This window comes from Macrobrachium rosenbergii, chromosome 12 (genome assembly GCF_040412425.1).
Source record: "Macrobrachium rosenbergii isolate ZJJX-2024 chromosome 12, ASM4041242v1, whole genome shotgun sequence".
In the NCBI taxonomy this organism is placed as follows: Eukaryota; Metazoa; Arthropoda; class Malacostraca; order Decapoda; family Palaemonidae; genus Macrobrachium; species Macrobrachium rosenbergii.
The window spans coordinates 15,003,001-15,013,000 of NC_089752.1; the positions used below are offsets into that span (position 1 = coordinate 15,003,001).

Consider the following 10,000-nt stretch of genomic DNA (forward strand, 5'->3'; position numbering starts at 1 on the left):
CGATGAAGCACTGATCAATCCAGGTGACTCTAGAATTCGACACTTTACATACCTTGCTCCATCGATATTCCTTGTATCAAGGGTTGAACGCCGATACTATTTTACTTCCATTTTTAGTCCGAACGAGGTTGTTTTCTATTTTTTCGTTAATGAATATTGTTTCCTATTTCTTTTTAGTACGAACGTTATTTCTGATTTTTGGAACTGAATAATGGAACATGGAAAGTCTGCAAAGGTCAATTTCTGCCTAACAAAAAGGCAATATCTATAGCATTTCGCGTCTATTCACAAAGCTTGCCTATGTAATAGCATACATTCTGAACGAAATTACTTTACCGGTGGTAACTGATAGATTTTTTTTTCACAAAAATTAAAATATGCCCGCATGTCGCTTAACATGAATAAATGCACATGCTTGCATATATATATATATATATATATATATATATATATATATATATATATATATATATATATATATATATATATACTTTCTCTCTCTCTCTCTCTCTCTCTCTCTATATATATATATATATATATATATATATATATATATATATACAGTATATACTGTATATATATATATATATATATATATATATATATATATATCTATATATATACATATATATATATATATATATATATATATATATATATATATATATATATATATATATATATATTAATGTATACATATACCAAGAACATTAATTTTTTTACCTTCTATCAAGGTTACCAATACTGTCTTATGCATAATTCATTTTTAAAAGCATTTTCAAACATGTAACTTTAATGAGACTAATATTATTATCGTTGATGTTTCTGTTTATAAAGGTATCATCAGGATAAGTATTATTGGTAGCAACTACAAGACGATAATTTCAATCAAGGAGAGAGATATTCGCACTGAAATGAGTGAAAATGATTTTAAAAAAGGATAATAATGAAACAAAAGTTTTGAATGGATCGATTGAATTTCCGAAGACAAACAGCAGGAGACATAATGACATTATGATACTTCTAAGTTACTGAGAGAGAGAGAGAGAGAGAGAGAGAGAGAGAGAGAGAGAGAGAGAGAGAGAGAGAGAGAGAGAGAGAATTTTGCCTCAACTTTCCCAAATCCTTTCTCGCGTTGCGCAACCTGTAACAATTCAGTACAGCCGATTAACACGTTCCTGATGTATTTTTGGATACAGGAAAAAGAGGCTAAAAAGGCATATCTGCAATAACTGATGAGATAAAAATACGTCTAAATGGCAAATGACTTGAAAGAAAGAAAATCTATTGACCAAATAAAAGTGAATACCTTGTTGCAGAAGAACATGCATGAATAGTTGCTGAGTAACAAGATTTACAGTTAAAATGATCATATTTTTGAAGACGGTTCAGTGGGAAAAATCTCAACATGGCTATACAGAAACAAACTCTTGCAAAGGAAAAAATCGTTTAAAGCTTACTCAGCGAAAGAAATTTCCTATTAAAAAAATTTAATTGATTACTTGCAAGTTAGCGACTCTAGTAAACAGGGTATCTAAACGGTTAGGAAGTGACATGCAAAACAAAACAAATTTCTCTTTGGTTACTGAATAAGGAGAATTCACAGCGAACACATAAGAAATTAACTGATAAATGACGATGTACAATGAAAAACTAAAATGGTTACTGAGTGCTAAGAGCTTACGATGAAAATGTCCTCCATGAGTAAAAGTACGTTGGGATGGATACTTAACTGTTTCTGAGAAAAAGGATGTAGCATTCAACAGGGGAAACTTACAATAAAAAACAACTAAATGATTACCGATTAATAATTGCCGAGTAACTTGAACTTAAATAATGAAAATCTTGAAGGTTACAGAGAAGTAGAAACTTTCAATGAAACTGGTTAAATAAATGGCTACTTACAACTGGGAATCATAAAGGAAAAGTGTCGTTACTGGTTCCTGTGTAGAATGATTTTACAAAGTAAAAAAGTATCTATAAGCAATAAAGATACTGTAATTATAAAAAAAATCTGAAATGATTGGTAACTGCTTCACCATTACAGTATACACTAAGGGGTGACATTCTACAGAAATAACCAAACTTCGAAAGCATTTACGAACACTTGCACAAAGGAAACAATTGAACATTTCTGAATGAGTGGCACACATATATTATTTCCCACATGAAATTAAAACAGGAACAAACTACCGAACACTTCATCATTTCCGAAATTTCATTCTGTCACCCATACAACACTGTACATTTAATAATTTCATGAATAAAAATAAAAACAAAGGACAAACTATAAAAAATTCAGCATGTCTGAATTTTGTAAAAAGTGCCCTTGCGAAATATGATGGTTAATTTTTTTATGAAATAAAAAGGTTCGGATAAATATTATATAAAGTGTATTTTTCCCTATTTCAGCACAAAGTATAATTATATATGACACGTCGCTACAAATGAAAAATATTAAATATAGAATATATACTCTACCATCGCAGGCACCGTACATAGAATGGCATGAATCCAGAATTGCAATAAATAATGAAAGAATATTTAACCTCACTATCATTAAATCAAGCTTTTATTACATTCCAAAGAAGCAGATTAACTGGTCATTGTTACTTAAAAGTGAAAGAGAGAGAGAGAGAGAGAGAGAGAGAGAGAGAGAGAGAGAGAGAGAGAGAGAGAGAGAGAGAGAGACTTGGCATTACAATAAAAAAAAATTACACAGAAACGCCATAATGTTCTACAAATGATCGACAAATCTAGATCAGACAAAACCCACATCAAAATTATGGCATTTCACCGTGTTTGTCTTTGTGCTTCTAATTCTGTCTTCCCATAACAGACTTACTCCAACAATTAAGAAATAAATAATGTCTAATGTGTCTATGAAAATTCTTACATAACGTGTATACAAGAAGCCTACAGTACTATCAAAAAAATGTGTTTGCCCATTTCATCAGAAAAAAATCCTTTTGTTGAAAAATTGAAGCATTATAAAAGTACATAAACATCAAAATTCTAAAATACTTTCGGCAATAAAATATGAATTTGTCAAATGATAAACGTGACAAAAGACACTTTTGTTATTAAAATGCAAAATAAGTTTCACAGTCACTAAAACCACCAAAGAACATGTTTATATCTTAAAAATATCAAGGTTAATATTTATAAACATCAAAATACACAAAAAAAAAAATCGAGCATAACACATCTCACTTAACAGAAAAAAATAACATCATCTTTGATTTAGACCGAATAAAAAAAATATTCAAGTCACAACGACAAAAGCAGAGGAAATAAGGCAGAAAAAAAAATTGAAAACTGCACCTGAGTAAAAGCGTGATATTTACCTACATCGAGGGATTAGGCCAGCAAATGATTCCTTGCTTCTCCACCTCTCTGTCTCTATGTCTCTCTCTCTCTCTCTCTTTATACCTCTTTCTTTATATCTTTACTTTCTCACTATCGATTCGCAGTTCCCAAAGCACTGCCGAAGGTTGAGAACACACACAAAAGTCTCGTGATGATGCTCAGGCAGTGTGAGAGGAGAGAGATGCTGTGGAAGGGTGTTGTGGATTCCGAGATGTAAGATCGAGTCGACTTTTCGTGTTTTCTCCCTCCGAAAAGTTTCTCTCTCTCGCCTCGTGTTTATGAACTATTTTTGTAGAGTGATTGCATGGCTGCAGTTCTCTTGAGTGGGACGTATGTACTGTTTCTTTGACATACAAATCGTGTTTATATTTTTAATTTTTGAGGTATGTACTTATCACATCAAGAAATGTAAGTTGTGTTTCCATGTATGGCTGGTACAATATATTAATATCTTTGTGAAAAACTAGGGTACTGATATCAGTCTGGTTAAGATAAATGATATTTCCTTCAAAGTTGTTCTTGCAGTTGCGCGAACTTTTGAACATTTGCTGTTAACAGACAAATATCTCTTCCTTATTCTCAGAGATGTTTGCAACTCGGTATACTTTTGCAAGGAGGGGAACAATGTTTTAAGACCAATAAGCGTATTAGATTTGCTTTAGAATTTCATGCATACACGTACTTTTAGAAAACATGTATTTTTAAGGGGTATAAATATATATATATATATTTAAAGGTTTAACCTTACTGGCTTGTTAAGAGTGAATATCGGTAATAAGAAGCTTGGCGTGTGTCATCACATTGCAAAAACGACCAGAACAAACAGAGAATATATATCTATAGATAATATGATATATGTATATTTAGATTCTATATTACTGAGACAAGCCCCAAGTCGTAAGGAATCTCACCACGGGACTTCGGTGATTCCGCAGATCGCTGCTGCTACTGCCGCCGCCACCACCGCCGATGGCGACGCCGTAGAAGGACGACGTGTCGTTCGAGGACGACGTGCTTGCTTGCTTTGTGTGGGTGCGGGCGCTACGACTCGACCTGAACACGGGGGGTGGCGGTGGTGCCTCTGACCGTACCAGTAGTAGTAGTAGTGTCCGTGCGGTCGCTGCAGCAGGCCTCATGTGGGTGTCACACAAGAGGGGCTTGCTCGCTCTCTCTCTCTCTCTCTCCCTCGCTCGCAAGTGTGAGTGTGTGTGAAACCGGTTCCGTGGCAGAGCCGGTTGTGTACTGCGTGTGTGTGTGTGCCAGTCTCCAGGAGAAGAGAGAGGGCGACGACGAGGCACACCAGCGACGGGACAAAACGACGATGACGGCGGCGAGGAGGTGGAGGCAGAGGAGAGGAGGGGGAACGTTCGAGGCAGTGCAAAGGGCAGCCAGCGACCTGACTCCCACCGCGGTGCACCACACACTGACGGAGGGCCGCTCTTGCCCTCCTGCACCCACCACCACTACCACACACACACAAACACACACACACACACGACCGCCACACGATAGGAGCTAGGGGGACAGGGAGGAGAAGGACAGGGTAGGGGGGCGGATAGGGTAAGGGGGCACAAAAATCCCCTCTCAACACCCAGCCCCATTCCACCGAGGGGAGTCAGCGCGCAAGGAGAGGGGAAAGTATTAGTTAGGGATGAGGGCAGTAGAAGCCAGCGCATGGAAAACACGGCATGGGGGATATAAACACTTGGCTGTGATGTAACAAACATACAAACAAACAGTTACAAGTGCGCATGCACGCTATGTACGTGGTGTACGTGTGTGTGCCTTTGTATGCAGACATAAATGTGCTCATGGTCTGTTTATATATATATATATATATATATATATATATATATATATATATATATATATATATATATATATATATATATATATATATATATATATATATATTTATATATATGTAATGTATGTATGTATGTATATATATATATGTATATTATATATATATGTATATATACATATATATATGTTTCATGACAGTATGAGATTACATGTAGATACATAAATACTGACTGATTCGACACCGATAACTGACTGATATTGCCATACATGAAATATGGAGTACAAAATCATCGTAAAGAGTTACGGTTAACTGGCACTGAGCAGATAATCAAATAAGTAACTAAATTTCACATACGCGCCCACACATACACAGACATACATTGTGTTATATATATATATATATATATATATATATATATATATATATATATATATATATATATATATATATATATATATATACAGTATATATACATATACATATATATACACATTGTATATATATATATATAAATACCGTATATAGCAACTTTTTGAGCAATACCCTCTATACACGTGATTATACACACATAATAAATATATAACCATGGGTGTGCATGAAGACCTTTGAAGAGTATTTTTGCTGGGTGATTTGCATGCAAAGCAGGTGACAGAGAGATATCTTTGAGGCATACAAAAAGCTCCTGGATTAAATGGGAAAGTAGGTCCTTATCGAAACGAGTCTGGAAAAGGATTGATTATAAAAAACACATGGTCCCACCCCCTCCCAATAAACCATAACTCCTGTGGCTATTAGGAGGGTGGGAAGCTCATGATAGAAAACCTTATAGTAGAATTGATAGACAGGTAATGTGGAGGGTACTGAAGATATATGATGTAGAATTCGGAGTGAGTGATAAGCTTTTATGATGGAAGTGAAAAATGTTCGAATTTATAGGTAGGAGAGTGACTAGTTTGGTGTAAAAATACACCGGAGACGTTGGTGCATTACAAAAATTATGCGAAGGGCACCATGTGTGTCCAACTGCTGATGATTGTAGATCATACAATACTAAACAGGGATAGCAAAGAGAAACTACTGAGATTTGTGAAAGGGTTTCGAAATATTGACAAGAATTAAGGTTCAGAGGCAATGTGAGCATGAGTTAAGTTACGAAGGTAAACTAAAACTAGGAAGATGGAGAAATGAATGTGAAACAAAGAAAGAGGAGGAATACAAGCACTCGATTACTATACATATTTGAGAGTAAATATACAAGATGATGTTAAGGTAAGGGAGGAAAGGAGTCACAGAGTAGTTACAGAATGTAAGGTAACAGGATGTGTGCCTAAGACTGGGAAGAAGCATGAATGGTCTATAGAAGCCAAGGTGGGAATATACAAAGGGACTGTTAAAGGGCCCTCCTCTATGGAAGTGAAGTGCCGTTGTGGTTTGATGTGCTACTGATGAGCCTTCTGTGTAGGTATATGAAAAGTTTCATGTTTGAGCGTTCTACACAAGGGGTTCATCCTCAATTCAACGGTTAAAGTATGACTGAGGAATAACCGTCACCTTGTCTTTCTTCTAGCCACCCCTTGTTATGCGAAATGGCTTGGTAATATCAAAATTTGTATGTACACACAAACACACACACATATATATGTGTGTGTATATACACACACACATATATATATATATATATATATTATATATATATATATATATATATATATATATATATATATATATATATATATATATATATATATATATGTGTGTGTGTGTGTGTGTGTGTGTATGTGTACATTCTTCCATTATATTTGCTAACTGAAAGACAAGTAATACGAGGTGCATTCCATAACCAAGCGGCTTTAAATACACAAACTAACTAATCAGTTATTTGATTAATTGATTAATGAAATTACATGACTTAAATTCTTTCGCTTAAATCAACATATAAAAAAAGTTGTTCCACATGTAACAAGTTCTATAAATTGAATTCAATCATGTATAAATCGTTCAAATATAGCTATGAAAAGCATATATTGCTAGAGATCGTCACTATCTCTACGGTGAAGGCCCTTGAATTAGTCTATGTTATTATCATCATTATTAAAATTTTCATTAAATATTCAAGGTATTCCGTATGATTGTACACAATAGTTCCTTGACTATTTGACGCCAATGATTGTTACACAAAGTCTCAAGGTCACGAGGTCACATTGACGGCAAAAATCGTAAAAACTGGATATGGATATCTCTCTAAATATTATTTCAAATATAAAATTTAAATATCACCTCACTCGCTTATCAGTTTCCAATCATGTATCACCTCAAAGCCTAGGGGCATCTGCTCTAAAATGGCGGATTATGTAACTTGAAAATTCCGATTTCCTACGTTTTCAGAGACACGGTAAAACTGGAATTGCGGATGTTTTCACCATTAAACGTGGTTCGGCCCTGCGCCGAGTTACAGAGATGATCAGGTACTGATCTGAAACGGTTCTCAAATAGTGACATACTTTACGTGACTGAAAAGTGTAATTTCAATGGTTTTCACTGAAGCTTTCAAAATGCTATTGTGCATGAAATAATCTGAATACCGGTTGGCATAATCAGATATACTAATTATCAACGATAATCAGATGCACATCTACCGTTATGATGGTCACGATTATACCCACAAAATAGGATATTAAGAAAGTAAGGGAGGGTCAAAGGGTTAAGTCCTAAAATTAGTGCGTTACGTACCATCACAACGCTCGAAAGAAGGCGCCCTCATTCCATATGCTTACCTAAGGGCTTCTGTTGAGAGAATGAATCGTGAAACGTGGACGACAAAGACAAGAAGTAGGGCAATTTCAGCCACTCGGCACTTAAGACAGTGAAAAGGAATAGTTGGAGTGGTTGGACAGCAAGATAGACGTTCAGAAAATAAATGAGATGAAGCACAAGGACCTGAAGCGGACACTGGAAGAAAACCACACAATAAGATGTACATTCGAGAGGCTGAACAGCAAAATGGAAAAACAAGGAAGCGGGGATGAAGGCTAAAATGTAAGTGCAGCTAGGGGTGGAAGGCACGATTCAAACACCCTATAGTTATGCCTATAGTGTACCGACTAACGTGCACTGGTGGCAGTAAATCCGTATGGGGCTGTGTTAAAAGTCAGTCAAGTCCCAGGCTGAACAACAGCAAATCTAAACATAGAATTTATTACCCGTCGATAATTACTGCTACACACACAAAAAATGTATACAAACGCGTGGGCCTTTTATTCAAAACGCACGCCAGTGCTTATAATATCCAGCATAATAAGGACAAATTTTCATCGAAGAATAAAGTAAAATTTATGAATACCATATAACATGCAAATCCCGTGCATTCTCAAATTTATATATATGGAAAATAGACGTGGACAAAGGAAATTACATTCTGTTACTATACAAGCTCGAACATTCTAGTATTCAACGCGCATTTTTAATCAGTTTTAATGCTTATAGTAATTACTGTAGTGCATATCAACAAACAAAAACATATATAGCTTAAAACTAACTACATTATATCTATCTATTTATAAGTACACACACACACACACACACACACACACACACACATATATATATATATATATATATATATATATATATATATATATATATATATATATATATATATATATATATATATATATATAGTTAAACAATATATACATATATATCTATATATATATATATATATATATATATATATATATATATATATATATATATATATATATATATATATATGATTATTATCACTTTTGTACGTGATTCATTTATCACACATTACCACAGTTGAAAAATAAGAGACGGGGTGTAGGTCCTGACCGGTTTCGACTTTATTTCCAAGCCATTGACGAAGGACTGATACAGAGTATAAGAAGTCACAAATATATATACTACAGGAACAGTGCTGACGAACATATACAACCATTAGAGACTACGTATCCACCCACCGGCCGGTTTCGAGGTAGGAGTGGCCTTTAAAACTCATTTGGCTAAAAATCACAGTATATTCTCAGGGGACAATACTGATAAATATACCGACCATAGGCGACCTCAGACCCACACCTGACAGGTGTCAGGGAGCCGGAGTTTGGAAACTCATTAGCACTACTGCCCCTGTGCTGTGTTTACAAATATAATAACTATATTCATACATCTCTGCTGCCTGCCTTAAAATTTAAACAATTTACAAATTTCTTTTGATATTAAAGATCAAGTTTATACATACCTTGACTGATTTTCATATTATGGTTGTAACTTTCTTTTATAAAGCTAGATTCAATGACATTCCTTCCCAGTGCATTATTAGAATATACAATCCTTTTTGCCCCTTCCCAGTTGATAGCATGATTGTTCTCACTAACATGTACAAAAATACCACTGTTCCCCTGTGCATATCTCACACATTTCTTATTATGCTGTTCAATTCTTTTTTCCAGTGCTTTCCCCGTTTGGCCAATATAAAAGTTGTCACAAGACTTACATGGAATTTTATATACACACCCTTTAGTATTGTCAGGGGAGTTCTTGATAAGTATATTTTTCATTGTTTTATTGTTCTTAAACGCGATATTAACACCAAAGTTCTTAAGATGGGGGATATCTTTCATATTATTATTACATAAGGCAGTACAAGCAAATTTTTTGTGTTGTAAGGTTCTTTTGGGTTTTGATACGTAGTCTTTTTTGCCGCTTCAAATGCACTGTTTAATACACTCTCAGGATGTTTCAATCTCTTGCCTGCATTCCTAATCTTATCTATTTGCTCATCAATAAATTCAGGGCTACATACCC

The 10,000-nt window shown here is 34.8% G+C and overlaps 1 protein-coding gene across 1 annotated transcript in view; it reads right to left on the reverse strand.

Moving 5' to 3' along the window:
* Positions 1-4,923, reverse strand: part of LOC136844410 (GTPase-activating Rap/Ran-GAP domain-like protein 3) — a 907,028-nt gene extending 902,105 nt beyond the window's left edge. The window contains 1 exon segment of the mRNA XM_067113570.1: positions 4,281-4,923. The gene's annotated coding sequence lies outside the window, so the exon portion shown is untranslated.
* Between the last annotated feature and the right edge of the window lie 5,077 nt (positions 4,924-10,000).